The following is an 18,297-nucleotide window of genomic DNA, read 5'->3' on the forward strand; positions in this document are numbered from 1 at the left end:
TAGAATTGCCAACCTAGCAACCTAAAATAAATGTAAAAGAATCTATTCAGTAAAAGACGACTTCCGATGTTCAAAAAGAAAAGAGGCCACAAGAGAAAACAATCCAGTGACTATATTAGAAAAATCCCTCAAGACACATGACCTATGGGAGAGCAAGCTGAGGCTATTTCTGCCTCAGACTATTGGTAGCATTGATTAGGTGACTACTAGAAACTGGGGTTCCTACTTGTAGGAAGCATTATTTATTTTGAGGCAAACTAACAAAATACAGTCTAGATAGTTGTTCCCATTGTGTTTTCTAGTCCAGAAACTTTACTGAAAAAGCAATGGTTTTTTTTATGCAGTCCCATTCTCCATTTCCCCTGGAGCTAAGTCTTCAAATGGCGTAATTGAGCGGCTATTGTAGGTTTTGTTTATAAGGGATCTCTGGGGCACAGATGAAGACCTTCAACCTGAGGACCTTTCACTGATTTCAGGACGCGTGTGCAGACTCGCACAAAGATCTCAGACGTGAAGAAATGAACATTACAGCTATCAAAGTCTAAAAGCTCAGTCCGGCCCCGTGGGACTTTAGAAAAGGCTGGAGCAAGCGGTAGGAGCGAGTTTCATGGTGTTACGAGGGTTGGTGAGGAGAATTTGGTGAGGAGGCTGGAAGCCAGAGGGGGAGAGGAGGTAGCTGGAAAAGGAAAGGATGAGGTTGGTGCTAGCGAGGAAGAGTTTGTGGAACATTAGAAGGCCGTTGAAGGAAGTAAGGAGTAGTTGATGATTTTGAGGAGGAGGTTGGAAGTGATTAGAAGAAGTAAGGAGGAGGAGACTGGGGACATGGAGAAGGAGGCTGGGGACGTCCATCAGGAGGTTGGTGATAACCCAGTGGAGGTGGGGAGACAGCTGGGGGCACATCAGGAGGAGAGCCCTAGACACCAAAGGCTGGCAGAGCCTAGAAACCTGGAAGTCAGGCAGATAATGAAAGTATGAAGACACTGAATTGGCTCAATTAAAGTGATAGTGTTGGAGGAGGATGAATGGGCTTGTGTCAGAGAGATTAGAGGACATCTTTTCTGTAGTGGGGGCATGTGAGGATCCCAGTGGTGAAGGTTATCAGGCCCCAGCCAGAGTCATTATGATATCAAATAATATGTTGTTTATAACGTACTTAATACCATGAGGATTCTAAGCGCGGACCCAGGGATCAAGCCTGTGTTGCTGCGTGTCGTCTTGTTTCCAAGGCGAGCACGTTACCCCCGAGCTAACCTCCCAAGACATTAAGAAAAGGGGTGTATGGGAGGCTGTGTCTCCAGGTTTCTCCTGCAGAGAAACTGTTATTAAACCAAAGGCTCATTGAGGTGATAAGATTCAGTGTAGAGGTCAACTATCCAAAGAGTTCAAGAACCCCTGATGGCCGGAATAGACAATTGAGAAGCGAAGAGTGCGGGAAAACCACAAACCTGTGATTAAGACTGAGAGAAAACCTGCAAAGACGAGCATACCGTGACATAGACTTTTGATTGTATTTTCTGTTGTTTTCCCAACCTGATTTTTTGGTGTGTTTTAGGGTGCTACATCCTGCTTCCTGCTTCCGGTCTATAAGTGCTTCACACTCAGATATATAACAAAGCCCAAGATGCATAGTCTTCATCTGTAAACAGAGCATATTGCTGACCTTTTGTTATTGTTATTGTTATTTTGCATTTATATAGCGCCTTATATACCATTGGTATGGTCTGAAGGCGCTGGTAGGTTGAACGCCCTTGGGAACCGAAGTTCAGATCAGTAGAGGGAGTAGAGAGAGTCAAAGATGCGTGTGGGCACCATGTATGTGTGCAGCTTGTGTGGTATTCGTGTAATAGCTGCTTCTTAGCGGTAGGTGTGGTGGTTGAGGGGTCAGGAGTATGTGTTCGTTCTGGCAGGATTTATCCAGACCTGATGTGGCTGCGTTAGGCCTGAGGAGAACGCCTGGCTGGGGGTGTGTAACCAGCAGTGTTTACATAGAGTGATGTGGAGTATGTGATGGATGTTGGTATGAGAACAGTTATACCGAATGGTGTCATAGTATCTCTGTGTTCTAGTTGAGTGGTGGTGTAAGGATAGAGTAAGCATAAGGTGGGTTATATGGTCATTCAAGTGTTTTCTAGAATCTTCTAACGAGGCTATTGGGAACATTTCTAAATTCAACTTTCACAAAGAGGCTATTGGGCACATTTCTAAAGTCAGTTTTCACAGACGGCTATTGGGGACACTTCTAGGTTCAACTTTTCACAGAGGCTATTGGGCACATTTCTAAGTTCAACTTTCACAGGGGCTACTGGGCAACTTGGCAATTGGGCACACTTCTAATTCTACTTTCCACAGACGCTATTGGGCACTCTTCTAGGTTCAACTTTCCACAGAGGCTATTGGGCACATTTCTAAGTTCAACTTTCGCAGGGGCTACTGGGCAACTTGGCTATTGGGCAAACTTCTAATTCAGCTTTCCACAGAGGCTATTGGGCACATTTCTAAATTCAACTTTTCATAGAGGCTATCGGGGACACTTCTAAATGCGACTTTCACAGGGGGTATTGGACACACATCTAAATTCAACTTTCTCAGAGAGGCTATTGGGCACACTTCTAAATTCAACTTTTCACAGAGGCTATTGGGCACACTTCTAAAGTCAGTTTTCACAAAAGGCTATTGGGAACACTTCTAGGTTCAACTTTTCACAGAGGCTATTGGGTACATTTCTAAGTTCAACTTTCACAGGGGCTACTGGGCAACTTGGCTATTGGGCACTCTTCTAATTCTACTTTTCACAGAGGCTATTGGGCACATTTCTAAATTCAATTTTTCATAGAGGTAGGAATGTAGATGCTCATTCACAGGCCAGCGTCCATCTCCCCTAAGTGACCTTCAGCTTTTCATGAACAAGGGTGGCAGCACAACATTTCTTGCCCACAGCAGAGGAGTAGATAGTGGTACCACTTACTGCTGCCTAAACTTGGGTGACTATAAGTAAATATGAGAAAGGGTACCTAGTTAATGCCCTGCTCTGCCCAGGCGGGTACAGTAATATTAAGGTTTATTTTTGAGTGTAGCACGTGTCACAATACACTTTTAATTTTTAGAAACATAGGATATTCGACATCTAAGACATACAGAGTGTAGTACCTGAGTTGTACAGTTCAAATGGTTAATATTTGAAGAACAATTTCTAGATTTTGTACATTCTCTAAAGATTCCTTGGGTAGGAAGCTAGAGAATTTAGTGGAGTCATAATCAGGTTACATACCTGATTATGACTCTATGTTTCTAAAAATCAAAAGTGTATTGTGACACTTGCTGCACTCAAAAATAAACCTTAACTGCAGCACACAATTGTTGTGATAATTCCGGGTGCACCAACACACTTGGTGACCCCCCCCCCCAGGAATGAGTTGGTTGATTATCAGCAGGTAGACCCTGCTCACTTGTATTGTTAGATATGACCTTGGGTGACTACAGATAAGAAAAGGGAGTTCGCTGCAAATGCGTTTTGCCTTTTTGGGGAGGTTCCCAAAGACTCTGAGATTCCAGATCTCATAGACACTGTTTACAGTGTTGAGAATTGTTTAGATAAATGAACGTTCCAGCACAACATTTGAGCTCTGTATGTCTTGTCCATGCAATATTCAGAGGATGCCAATAATGACCTGTGCAACTAAAGGTGGAAGGGAAGAAGGGAGATGAACAAAGAGGGGACGGAGGATGAACAAAACTAGAAGCAGAACCAAGAGAAACAGGGCCTATGATCAACCAGTTTCACCAGAAGGAATTATGAACAGCAAAAACTAGACTTAAGGGTTTCATTCTGCTGGCTGAATGGACTAAACTAGCTATTCATTCATAGGAAAGTCAGTAAACACAATGCAAAGGAATAACATTTCAAATGAATGACATTGAGATGGTCAAAGCCCCACAGGATCAAAGGATATGTACTCTCAACTGGAAATGTTACTGGGTAATAGACAAACATATAGATGTTTTATAACCACGTGGAAGCGATGCTCTGTATAAAGATCACACATCAAAAGAACCCATGGCAGGTTCTACAGTCAAATTCCATATATAATGGTTAAGGGAAACAATATAATTGCCGCTAAATTGAAGACTGCCAGTGGATTCAGCCAATTCACAATCTGGATTCTGAGTGGCTTCTCAGTTGCTATCTTAAATAATTTTAGGATTGACACCACACTGCAGGTAGCGGCACCCGTACCCTCCACTCTATCCAGTTGGCTGTAGAGGGGAAGATTGTGTGTCTGCTTGTGCTCTCGATGCATTTACATTGATTTTTCCGCTTGGCTTCTGAGCATTCCAGAAACATTGGTCATCGTAACCTTCTGAATTTCAGAGAGCGAGAGAGAGTATTTTTCCTCAAGTATCTTCTTTGCCTTCAGGCACTTGTCAATGGCTTGCATACATGTTTGTCGTTCCTCTACCACCAACAGAACACCCTTTAGGCAAGGATCAGGGGGGCCTTCTTTGTGGACGAAGGGACATTATTCACACGCTTCAGGGATCTTCCCCCCAAGGATCGGACAATTCCTTTTCTTGCAGTAGTCACGTGAATATGTGTCACTGCCTGAGGTCTAGATGCACTCTTTGAGTGAGCCGTGGTGCTCTTCGTGGGACACGTGTAGAGAGTGGTGCTTGTCTAAGGTAGACCGAAGCTGGCCCCCATATACAATGCCAATGTACTTTCCCTGCAGCGAGTTGACAGTTACACCCAACGGTCACCTGACTGACTCAACGGTGGCACATCTGCGAAACACCCATGAGGTGTCAAGTGATCAGGGTAATGAACAAGGGCGCCCCACGTGCACAGCCAAAAGCCATATCGGACCACCTTAGTGGGAATGAATAATGAGTTTGGCAGATCCTCCTAGAGCAACATCACTGAAAAGGAGAGGCACTCGGCGTAAAAGACTGCTGCGAGCAGAGCAAGCACTTCCGATGAACTCTGGTCAGCTAGATCATCACAAATGCTCACTCGAGTTCATATAGGAGAATACATATGCAGCCATTCCCCAACAGTTAGGGTTATGATGCATTCTGAAATCCACCATGTTTGTCGTGAGGCACTGCACAATGGTTATTCAACTGCAACAGGCTCTACGAGTCAGCATTGACAGTGTAGTTGACTCAGGCTGGGGGATAGTCTAGAATATGGGTGAGGGTGTGCGCACAACAGTGAGGTAAGCAGCGGCTCAGCTCAGAGCTCTTACATGGCGTCTTCTTCTCTGATGTGAAATGCATGCCACCACCACCATCTCCAGCAGGAACCGTAGGTAATAAACCTGGAAAGCAGACGATCCGCACATAAAAAGAGACTGATTCGAAGGCTGGACGTAAGTTATATCTCCAAACTCATGCCCTCCCTTCAGATTACCTGAACCACAAGGGAAAAGCATACTGATTAGCCGACTATGTTGGTTCCGTAGGTCGAGTTCTCCGGAAGTTCAGACATCTTTGGTTGGGCTCACTGGTGCAGCCCTGTTAGCTTAATTACTAATATCACGGCTACATGGGGCCAGGCAAAATTGGTCAGAGAACAGAACAATTATAGAACTGCTGGAGTAATTTGGCATTTGGCACTCTGGCCTATAACTCTCAATGTGGATCTTAGATTAAAGTAAGCGTCCCACAGGGACCCAATTTGCCTGCTTATAGAAGCATTTCCGGTTCAGTGACATCAAGGAACTTTGCCCACATAAAGGCTCGACTACAATCACAGTTGTTATATTTCATCAGGAAGGTTAGCTGGCTAATTTGCACAGCTACTTATGTATATGTGGGAATATGTGTATGGATATGTAGGCATATGTGTCTCTGTACTATTGGGTTAATGTGTGAGCCTCTGTATGTTTGTGTGTGTGTAAACATCTACATATGAGTGCATTTGTGATTGTGTTTTCTTATGTTTGTTTTTGTGTGCACAGGAGTTTCAGACAACAATCCCTTAACATGGGAGTGTGACACAGAAAGATACAGCAAAGACGTTCCTCATCATTGAGCCTGCAGAGGCTCTGTTAAAATTCAATGCAAAGCTATGAAGGGCTCTAGAAACCTAGGAGGCGAGAAGCTGTGGCGACAACACGCACAAGCAGGAAGGCACAAACCTCTCTGTAAGAGAGAGGGGTGCAAAGGGGTTGGGTAGAGAGGAAGAGGCAGAGAGAGAAAGACACAGAAAGAGAGAAAGAGAACATTGGGAAGACTTATTTGGAAATTATTGGGTGTGCTATCACCATAGAATAGTGGTCTGCAGCCTATGATCCCATGATCTCTCCCCAATGACTATGCTGGTTGGAGCTGATGGATGTTGTAATCACAGGCGAGACATAGTATCCCCCTTTCCCTATTGAGGACCAGCATACCCCTCCCCCAGCCTTTATAGGCTACTACAAACAGCTCCCCTCATTTCCCCACATTTAACATCTGATAGTACTGGGACAAAGAAGAGGCGACTAAGAGTAATGAACACTCAAACTTCATTTCACCACTTTGGTACTGGGATGAGGAAGATGCCTGCAGAGAGCTCTGAGGGTCAGGCATGTCCCTTTAACTATGGTCAGGCAAGTCTAATTATGAGTTCACACTTCCAAACTGTCAAGTGGTTGCAGATGTATAAAAGGGAGACCGGTGAAACAGCAGAGAGAAGAACAGGGAGACCTGTGTGGGAGAGACCAGTAAGGTACCGTGAAGTGATGAGGCAGCTGTGGCGGGGCCTGGGAGGAAGCCAGGACGCCGGCCAATACCCAGTGGACCTTTGGAGCCCAAGGCATGTTAAGTCGTTAGGCTATCACAGGTGTGGGGGCCTCAGTGTTGGGAAGCGTGTTGCTGATCCTGCGAGCAAGCAGGAGAGAAGAAGGGATGCTGTCCGTGCCGGGGAAGCAGAGACACCGGCGTGTGGAGGTGAATATCCGGAGTGCGAGCAGGTCTCCCAGAGGAGGGCCCGCTGACTGGAGAAGAACAAAGGCAGCGGGAGCTGCCAGAGAGGATGCCAAGAACCAGTGAGTTTCGGGGAGTTCACTCAAAGCCAGGGTGCCTCGGAAAACGCTACGCATTAGGTAACGAACTGCCCTATAATGCTTATTGAATGCCGAACTGAATGAAAACTCAAAGTAAAGCTAAATTATGCATATCGAACACCGAACTGAATGAAAACTCGAAATAAAGCTAAAATATGCATATTGAATACCTAACTGATTGAAAACTTGAAACAGCGCTGAATTATATATATTGAATACCGAAATGAATGAAAACGGGTAAAACCAAGTTATGCATATTGAATATGGGCAAAGCTAATAACGAATCAAAGACAAAAGGGAAAGTGCCCAATTGAAAGTAACCTACATAAAAGAGCACAAGAGTGAAAGAGTGTAACAAAAGGACGGGACATGAACCAGACCAGCACAACACAGTGAACTTTATGAAAGGGTACAGTGCTGCAAGGCCAAAGACTGGCAAAGAGGTGTGTAACACATAACGGCAAAGCCAAGAGGCTGATAAAGAGAAGCCAGGAGAGTATTAAGCTGTACATAAAGCCATGAGGCCGACAAAGAGAAGCCAAGTGAAGGTGAATTTGGACACAGGGGTAAATACAGAAGAACCTGTTTGGGCTGAAGAGCCTAGGGTTCCTGGTTGAGCGACCTCTGATGGCTGGACTGTGTGGTCTGGCAACAGCGCCTAGACCAGGGAGCTCTGAAGTGTGAAAAACAAATATATTGTCAAATATACCAAGAAGGAGCACTACAAGTAAACTGGTGATGCAAACCAGAAGGAGGGTCAAGTTGGCCTGGATTTGTGTTGAACTTTGAAAGATTGAAATGAAGATCAGTTGTTACATTGAAGTCTTGGGGAAGGGAAACCCTGACACCTGAGGAACTACAAATGCTGCCTTGAGGACGGAGCCTCAAGACCCTTTTCTTTTTAACTTTGTTACTTGGAACTTTAGGAAATGAATCCTGAGGATTGTGTAGAACTGTATTTCCTAGAACTTGAGAAAGGTAATCTTGAGACTTTTGTGGAACTTTCTTGAACTTGGGGAAGGGGAGCTGAAAATGGGGCTAAGAGCTGGGAGAAGCTCAGACTTTGTGTTGAACACCATTTCTTTGATTATTGACATCCATGCACACTGTTCAGCTTTAGTTGTGAGGGCAGAGATAGGTTGTGGACACAGAGAGACTTCTAAGTTCAACTATTTGACTCAGACTATCAGTTTTGTTCAGGTATGGAAATCCGACCTTTGCATAGGGCAAGTTAGGCTTTCTACCATTCTGTCATTTGATTTGATAAACCATTTGTTTTGAACTTTGAATCTGTTGTCTGTGTCTTGCTTCATGCTGCCGTCACAATGCCTACCAAGCAACTAAACACATTTCAGAACAGTTTGGCCACAGCACAAATGTAGTGATGGAGTGTCATCTGTTTTTTCTCATGCAATCGGAACACTAATAAAATAGTGTGCAGATATGTAGCAACAATGTGTGGCTTGGCATGTAACTTTGGACCTCTCCCAGATAGTCGAATGTGTGATCTAATTGTGCACTGCACCAATGAAATGAAGTTAAAAGAGACTACTAATGATGAAAGTCCTCCCCCTAGATTAAGGGATAGCAATGGCCAAGATGGCAGAACAGTCTGCAGATTACACCCACACTCTGGCCATCACCAATAAGGGGAAGTGAAGAGCCTACATACCCAAACCTTTAAGAACATCACCTAGGGAGCAATGTAGTGCATTTAGAAGTGAGGGACCAGGAACCAACATTTGTAACAAACCACAAGAGATAAGATACAGATATGCATGTTTTGCATCTCAGAATAGTGATCATTTAGTTAGCAACTTACATTGCCCAGCAAAAGGGGTTATTTTCAAGAAAAGCAATAAGAAAGGGCACCTAGCCAAAGTATGCAGAAGCAATTAGGGGTTCAAAGGTATTTAGATGAGGAAATGTACCTAGTATTTGAGGAATTAACTGACCTGTTCATTGCTGCAGTTGAAAAAAGATGAAATAGAGGTCCGGTGGTGTGAAGTGAAGGTAAATCGGCATGAGTTGAGGATGATGGCTGACTCAGGGTCATGTTACATGGTCATAGGGGCATATATGTGTCTAAGATTAGGGTGGAAACTTGAAGACTTTTTAGGGGAGAGATTTAGGAGCGAGAAAGAACATGGCAAGCTGTAGGTGGCAGAAAAGGGAGCTCCCCTACTAATCCCATGTACCAAAGAGACCTAAAGATTTGTTTAGATCCAAATGCTTCCGGTCCCACAAAGCAAGTTGACAGTGACAACTGCAAGAGGTTTGCAAAGGTTTTCAATCCTAAATTAGAATGTCTGAATTGATTCACACACCAGATTATTCTTAAGAAGAGTGCAATGCCTGTAGCAAACAAAGTAAGACCAGTTACACTGATTTTGAGGGGGAAGCTCAAGGAAGAACTAGACAAACTGTGTGACAATGGGGTGATAGAGAAATAGAGGCAACAGAATCGGTTTCTCCATTGGTAATCACAAAAAAGCAGGATGGGGCCATAAGGATATGTGTAGACCTGAATTAAAATATACGGGTGGATTGCCACCCTTTACCCAGGAAGTAAGAGATGATATCCCTCTTGGAGGGGGCAAAGTACTTCGCTACACTGGATCTTACTGGAGCTATCCTCAGATAGTCCTGCACCAAGATCCAGGCCCCTAACTTAATTTATCACACCTTTTGGGGCAGACAGGTTCAAGAGAATGCCATTCGGCCTTGGCTCTGTCACAGCAGTGATCCACAGAGTTACAGAGAAATTGTTCCATGTATGTCCAATGCCAAAAGCTTCCAAGACCGCATTTTAATCTTTGCAAAAGATGTAGATCAGCATGATGCACATCTTAAACAAGTGTTAAGGATTCTCAAATAAGCCAGGCTAGCCTAAAAAGAGAAAAATGTTGATTCAGAGTACGACAAGTGACATACTTAGGGCACATAATCAATGATCAAGGAATCCAACCAAATATTAGTCTGGTTGATGCGATTAGGAATGCACCATCACCATGAACCAAATACACATTGGGTGTGTTTTGGGGCATTCTGAGAACTATTCAAAATGTATAGAGGGTTTTGCAACAAAGTGTTCCCAGTTACAGGAAATGCACAAAAAGAATCAGAAGTGTGAGCGGTCAGAAGAGACCAACCAAATGTTATAATAGGTGAAGAACCTCATAATACGAGCACCCAATTTGTGTCTGCTTAGTACATTAGACCGCAGCAAATTGACAACAGGTGCGAGCAGCTAATGGTTGAAAGCCAAATTCACTCAAATAAGGCATGGTCAGAAAGTAGTGATCACTTTTGTATAAGAAACACTACAAGGAGCAGAAACAAACTACTCCACAGTATTGAGAGAAGCCTTGCATCTCGCAGGGTGTAGAGCACTTCACCTTTTTCTTGTGGGACATCCCATTTGGGATCAAAACGGATCATAAAAGTCTAGTTCATGTATTAACAGGAAGGTACACATGAACATCACCAATGTTGAACTGAGAGATGCAAGCTGTCCAGGAATTCAATGGTTCTATAGTGTACAAATCATGTCCAAAGAATGTTGTCATGGATTGTCCTTCGCGTCTTCCCCTGGAGGCAGACGTAAAGCTTCCGGAGGAGGAACCATGAGCTGCAGTAGCTCAAGTGACTCTAGAAACATTTTGGAACTGCCCATGTGGCAGCGGGAAAACACATGTGATACAGAGTTGACTGACGTCTGTTGCTTATTAGTGGAAGTCTGGCCTACAGAATCTGCAGGAATAAGCCCTCAATACTATCAGGTTTGAAATGAGCTTTGGATGGAGGGAGACATCTTCTTTAGGGGAAAAAATAATCCATCCGAAAGGGGTAAGACCAGTAATTCTTGAGATTCTTGAGCACAGAGGTCATTTAGGCAGGTGTATGATGAAGCAACGGTTAAAGGAATGGTATGAGTGGCCCAGAAGGGACACTGAGGTAGAGAACAAGGTAGCACAGTGTCTACCATGTGCAGATAGTGAACAAACTCATGTGACTATGCAACCTGCCTCATGTCCAGTTGCAATCCCAGGCTACCCCTGGGAAAAGCTAACCCTTGATATAATAGGCCCACTATCAAGACTGAAAGAAGGAAGGAAATCTCCATTTGTATTAATGGATTAGCATTCTAAGTGGCCATGTGCATGTGAGTGGTCTCATGATGCCACAGCTGGGTTAGCAATATGATTTCTGGATATCGTGTTTAGGGACGAGGGATTCCCCTCCATCCCCTTAACAGATAATGGAGTTTGATTTAAATCGTATGCAGTAACAAAATGTTTGACTGCAGCAGGTGAAGGACCATAAACCACATCACTGTACTGTTCAAGACAGAATGGGATGGTAGAGAGATTTAACAGTGAAAGGAACACCCCCTCCCCTCGCCCACATATCAAATCTAGATGCACACGTTTTACTTAAGGACCTTGTATGGGCCTACCCACGATACCTCATTCCCCCACTGGGGTCACACCTTTTGTTGAGAGCTGAGTGGGAGATGTCATTGGATGGCTGGGAATGACAGACCAGTTCAAGTAAATTGTCAGGAACTCATAAAGAGAGCGGAACAATGCCAGGCCAGGGACAAACAATGGTTTGACAGATGCAAATGTGTGTGTGCAGACTCCTTCAATGTAGGTGATTGGGTCTGTATAATAAATGTCAGGATAGGGGGAAGAGGGTCCCCCGTTTGTCCCTCAAGATGGATATTAGCCGCATCATGGGCACTGTGGTAGTCCTAGAAGACGGAACAAAATGGTGTCAAAGACAGATAGTCAAATGTCATGATGCGGAATTGAACGAAAATAGATTACGCATCCACATCTTCAGCTAGTGCAGGTGCAAAGCTCTGCCGGTGGGAGAGGAATGGTTGGGCAACCACAGAGGGGACTTGCAAGAAGATGAGGAGATGAGGCGCTGTATGGAGAGTCTGGTGTCATGTCATTTCTAAGTATGGTGTTATCTCCAAAGACCTTGGGGAATGATTCTCAAGATTTGGGGACAGGAGGAGTACAACCAGAACAGAGTGTGACAGAGCATAACACCGGTGTCAGTGTGGAGGACACGGCTAGGAGATCACATTACCTGCTCCGAGTCCCCACAAGATTGGGCCTCATTACAAGGACAGCGGTAACTCGCTGGTGCTACTGGATGGTTGCTGCAGTGCTCCTAACACCGAATCAGCCACCTGATATCCCAGTGCCCTTGAGACATTACAAGTCCGGCCGCCCGGAATATCAGGCAGCAGGTTCGGGAAGTCCCCATTCTAAGGAGTCCATAGTTAACGGTGCCAGTGCTTCTGTGAAAACTCTGCCATCCGGGGCCGTTGTGCCCAGCAGGTTAAACCTGCCGGGCGTAACGGCCCCTGTCCGCAAAGCCAGAGTGTGGCGGTCCAGAAAGGTTGCTGGTACGGTGCTGCTGGCATCCTTATTTCCGGACCGCCACACTCATAATGAGGTCTGAATTGGCGTTGTTTGCATATGGAGAAGGAGTGTGGTAGCCTAGCTTGCGCCGTGCTCAAGCTGGCCCAAGCATTGATGCGGTACACACTGTACTGTGCCGAAGGTTGGCAGCCATTGAGAGGCTTTGCATGCAGCTCTCCTTTATACTTGTAACGAATAAAGTCCTGTTACCTGCATAGGGCTCTGGCTCCAGTCAAAAGAAACACCTAGGGCAAGAGAGGTACTTTACTGGGCTTGCTCCGGTAAGTATTTCAAGGCTAGAGCAGCTGGCTACTCAACGCGAGGATCATCTGACAAGGCCAAGACACAGACAAAGAAGAAGACATAAACTTGTGCTCAGCACTCAAAACACCCTGAGACTGAGTGACCTGAAGGGGACTATCCTGGATGAGGAAGCCACAAGAGTTGTCATTTAGATGAGGAACTTCTTGATAGTGGACTCAAGACAGTTCAGGGAGCACTTTTTATCGCCTACGAGTTGACCTTCTCTCTAAATACTTTGTCATCAGGAAGCCATCTACCTTTGGCGTCTTATATTTCCTCTATGACCTGGGAGAGTTTCTCAAACACTACCACCACCCAGAACTCATAGGTGAACATACAAGGTCCGAAATCCTAAATTAGGGTCATGGAATATCTGGTTGGTAGACACGCATAGCCCACCTCTGGCAAGGAGGCGATTGCATTTGTGATATAACTTGTTTCTCTACAGCCTTACATGTGTAGTTTTGTGCCAGCATAAAACGGATTACAAATCATGGTTTCTTGTGTCCGAGCCTCTGTTCCTTCCTCCTTATGACACCAATCTATGCAGCACACTAGAAAATCAGAATATCCTCCTAGCATGTGCACAACAGGTGCATATCCTACATCAGTGCTAGGAAACGTGTCAACCTTGAATGGAAGAAATACGCACTACTGGGTTTCAATGGAAACGGTAGAAGTTACCCGCTGATCCCAACAGAAACAATAACCAACTGAGCTATCAGTCCATTGAAGGATAGTAAAAAATGGAAGTCAGAACAGAGCCCTTATCAGATGAAGGCTCTTCGGAAAGAAACTACTATTACAATGTGCAACCTTGGCATGGGCCCAAATGGGCCTCAGAAAGGAGTTTATTTGGGGAATGTTCTTCTAACAAACGAGGTCTGCAAACTGAGGCTCTCCAGGTGTGCTGGACTATGACTCCCATGATCTCCCATGATTGACTTTGTAGGCTAGGGATGATGACATTTGTAGTCCAAAACATCTGGAGAGCCAAAGGTTGCAGACCGCTGTCCTGCCAGGAATTGCTCCCAAAGGGAGGGGACATAGTAGGATTGCATAAATGTGTCCTTGTTGTCACTGCATATCCCTTGTACCCCTATTGATTGAATGATTGATGTATTTATTTATATAGCGCTTTACACCAAGGCGCTGTAACTATAAACATAGTCATAAAGTCAGGGCTTTAAGTGGGTCGGGGTTAGCCGGGGCAGAGCCCGGACTCTCTCCAAAAAGGGCTCCCGAGTTGGGGCTCTGCCAGGGTCCACCTCCAACTGGCCCCAGCCACGCTGACACCTGAGGCAGCCGGTGTAGCCGAAACACAGGCTGCCTGCAGGTGTTAGCACTTCGGATTAGAAAAAGAAAAGCCATTGCTGCCTTTCCTTTTTTCTAGACCGAAGTGTTATCACCTGGAAGCAGCCTGTGTAACTGTGCAGCACTTCGGCTACACGGGCTGCTTGATGTCTCTGTACTCAGAAACAGGAGGAGGGTTGGACTGCCCAGCTCTCCTTTTAGTTCCAAGTAAATAGTCATCAGGCAGCATGAAGCACCTTGGCTTCATGCTGCGTGATGAGTTTACTCGAAAACAAAAGGAGAGCTGGGCAGTGCAGCCCTCCTCCTGTTTCTGAGTAGCGAGACATCAGCAGCAGGTGGCACTTTCATTCAAGGAGCCCGTGGTTAAAGCGTGGCACCACAGGGCTCCTTGAATGAAAAGGCTGCCTGCTGGGTATGAGCTGGGGCACTCTGGTGTCACCTTTGGTACGCCCAGCTTTTGTTTTAAAGGAGGGGCTGGGCGCATCAAAGGTAATAATGCCAGTGGGCTCAGTTCTACTCCTTTTACCAGCCCCCCCCCACTTAGGCAAGGGGCGGGGGTGTGCGTGGGGGCGTGGCCTAGGTACGGGTATACTTAAGCACCGCCCCCTAAGGAGTGCCCCCCACCCACGATTTCTAATCTCACTTAAAGCACTAATCATTTTCAGGAGAATGGCGTTTGCGGGTGGATTCGGTGGCACTCTAAATGTCAGTGCTTGAGATGGAAGATAGAAGCACAGACACGCACTATCCCAGAGTACTTGCGACCTTCGGCGACGTGCCAGTACTGTCCTGTCATTATAATTGCAACTCTTCTGTGAAGTGCTCCGTATCTGCCAACTGAAAATGCTGCACACATGCTGAGAAGTGCCAGTACTCTACCACTAAATGCAGAGCACCCCTGCTGAGAATTGCAAGGTCTCTATCACTGCTGGGAAATGCCAGTACTCTACAACTTAAAGTGCTGAACCCCATCTAAGAAGTGCCATTAATCATCCAATCACTGAATACAAAGAGACGGTACTCTCGCATTTAAAACATTACGTCACTGTTGAGGAGCGCCAGTACTCTACCGTTGAAATTAGTGGACCCCTGCTGAGAAGTACTAGTATTCGAACAATGAACATAGTGCACTCCTGATTAGATGTGACACTTTACTATGAAAGTACTGAACCCCAGATGAAAAGTACCAGTACTCTACCACGTAACGCAGAGCATCACTGCTGAGAAGTACAAGGTCTCTATCACTACAAGTAATGCACACCTGCTGGGAAAGGATAGTACTGAAAGTACTGCACGCATGCGGAGAAGTACTAGTACTTTACCACCGAAAGTAGTGTAATCCTACCCAGAAGGGCCAGTACTCTATCACTAGGAAGTACCGAACTGCATCTAGGAAGAGCCACTAATTGCCAATTTAAAGTACTGACCACCAGCTGAGAAGAGCCGGTACTTTCTCATTTAAAATAATGCATCATTGCTGATAAGTGCCAGTACTCTCCTACCTAAAGTCATGCACCCTTGCTGAAAAGTGCTAGTACTCTACGACCTTAAATAGTGCACTCCTGTTCAACAGTGTCAGTACTCTACTACTGAAAGTAGTGAAACACTAATAAGAAGCGCTAGTACTCTACCACTAAAAGTCCGGAAACCCTGCCGAGAAGTACTAGTGTGCTACCACGTGCTGAAAGTACTGTGCCTCTGCTGAGAGGTGCCAGTACTCTAGCTACTCTACCTGTGAGTGTACTGAACATCTGGTGAGAAGTGCTACTACTCCATCACGGAAAGCACTGCTCCCCTGCACCCACTGTTGAAAGTACTGAACTCCTAATCAGAAGCACTAGTACTCTACCACTGAAAGAACAGCCCCCCACCTGAGAAGTTCTAGGATTGTAACACAGAACGTACTGAACCCCTGCTGAGTGATAGTGCAGTACCACTGACAATACTGCCCCCCCCCCGCTGAGAAGTGCGAGTACCTCTAAAAGTACAGCATGCCTGCCGAGAAATGCTAGTTCTCTACCAAAGTACAGCACCCTGGCTAAGAAGTACCAGTACTATACCCCTGAAAGTAGAGAACCCCTGCAAAGAAGTGCAAGTGTTCGAGTACTGAAAGTACTACACACCCCTGACAAATGGTAGTACCCAATCACTGAAAGTACAGCAACCCTGCTGAGAAGTGCCAGTACTCTACCCCCGAAAGTACAGAACATCTGCTAAGAAGTGCAAGTGTTCGAGCACTGAAAGTACTGCACACCCCTGAGAATTGTTAGTACCCAACCACCGAAACTGCAGCACACCTGCTGAGAAGTACCAGTACTCTACCCCCGAAAGTACAGAACCCCTTCTAAGAAGTGCAAGTGTTCGAGCACTGAAAGTACTACACACCCCTTGAGAAATGTTAGTACCCAACCACTGAAAGTTCAGCAATCCTGCTGAGAAGCGCCAGTACCTCTAAAGGTACAAGCATGCCTGCCGAGAAATGCTAGTTCTCTACCAAAGTACAGCACCCTTGCTAAGAAGTCCCAGTACTCTACCCCCCGAAAGTACAGAACCCCTGCGAAGAAGTGCGTGTTCGAGTACTGAAAGTACTAGACACCCCTGAGAAATGGCAGTACCCAATCACTGAAAGTACAGCAACCCTGCTGAGAAGTACCAGTACTCTACCCCGAAAGTACAGAACATCTGCTAAGAAGTGCAAGTGTTCGAGTACTGAAAGTACTACACACCCCTGAGAAATGTTAGTACTCTACCACTGAACGTACAGCAACCCTGCTGAGAAGCGCCAGTACTCTACCACTGAAAGTACAGTCCCCCTACTGAGAATGCCAGTTCTCTGCCCCTGTCGAAGCACCCCCTGCTGAGAAGTGCTATTACACTCCTTTTCGGATAAAAGCTGGACAGCTTTCCAGCGCAGGTCGCATTGGTCCCATTTCAACACTAGAAGCTGCATCCGTGCCCAAGAGCGTGGCGTCTTTTGCCCGCCTTTAGGCGCGTATAGTTTGCGAACCAAGCCCGCGTGTGCACGGAGACGCGTGCTTAACATGTCTTGTCTCAAGTGACACGTCATGCTACCGGGACTCTCTAATGCGCTCCAGCGGAGGACGCTCACTCGCTCCCTGCTCCAAAAAAACACCTGCACTGGGATTTGGCAAGCTGGGAGAAAATGTGACTTTGATAGTGACTTAAACACTTTCAATAATGCAGTTTACATAGGGTTCGCTGCCATGTTCTGGCAACTTCAAAGCGCTGTAAATGAGTTGTACGACTTCAGTTGGGTTCAAGCGCATCCACAGTCCGTGCGCGCACTCGTCCCTGGGCTCCAGTATCCAAAGGCGCTAGGACAAGCACGCAGCGCTACGAGGCCAGCCCAGTGGCAGGAGTGTGCGAATGGCATCAGGTGCACAGGGGTGAGTCCGTCTTGTTATGCACTGAAGTGAGGCTCTTAGACAACTCAAAGGAGCTCATGGAAGGCCGAGGCAGGTGCATTGTGCCACCTGCAAGCATCAAGCTGGGGGCAGGGGGTGGGGGACAATTAAGGAGAAGGCGAGAACAGGAAAGGGAAGGAGGGTGTAAGGAATAAGGAAGCCGAATACAAGTGTTTCCTAGTTGCTTCTATAGCGCTTATGCTGCCCATGGGCTGCCTTGCAGCGCCCGGAACAAACGGGGGGTGGAAAGATGATGAGGGCGAAGGAGGGGGATAGGGGGTGCATAAGAGAGAGACGGGCGGAAGAGGAGGGGTGAGTCAGGGGACTTGCTTTGTATGCCAAGCAGGCCGCTTGAAAGCGCTACGAAGGTTCAATAGGCGCTTGATGATAGCTTAGAAGATATGCGTTGACATTGCAGCCCACGTGATACCTTTCTGCAGGGAGGCGGGGGTGGTGGGAGTAGGGGGGGGGCTAACGGGTGTAGAACTGTGTACTACTATCATAAGTCACGCCATGGTCTCGGTATGATGCCACATTACTGGTGTGCCAATGCTTATTTTCTGTTCCATAAGGGACATTTATGTTGGGAATTAAGGAGAGTTGCGGGAGCACATGTTATATGCATTGTTTTCATATATAGTAAATATACTTTCGGCTCGACCAAAACTACCATTTAAAGGGAACCCCCTACTTTAAGTAGGCTACTTATATAATACAGCAAATCAAGCTAGTGCTTTCATGTACATGAACACAGGGGGCCTGGGGGCG

General features: G+C 46.0%; 1 protein-coding gene across 2 annotated transcripts in view; it reads right to left on the bottom strand.

Annotated features, from left to right (window-relative positions):
• ELAPOR1 (endosome-lysosome associated apoptosis and autophagy regulator 1) overlaps positions 1 to 18,297 on the bottom strand; it is a 550,309-nt gene that overhangs the window by 528,575 nt on the left and 3,437 nt on the right. The window lies entirely within an intron of this gene.

Source organism: Ambystoma mexicanum, chromosome 13 (assembly GCF_040938575.1).
Source record: "Ambystoma mexicanum isolate Mex_15411 chromosome 13, UKY_AmexF1_1, whole genome shotgun sequence".
Taxonomy (NCBI): domain Eukaryota; kingdom Metazoa; phylum Chordata; class Amphibia; order Caudata; family Ambystomatidae; genus Ambystoma; species Ambystoma mexicanum.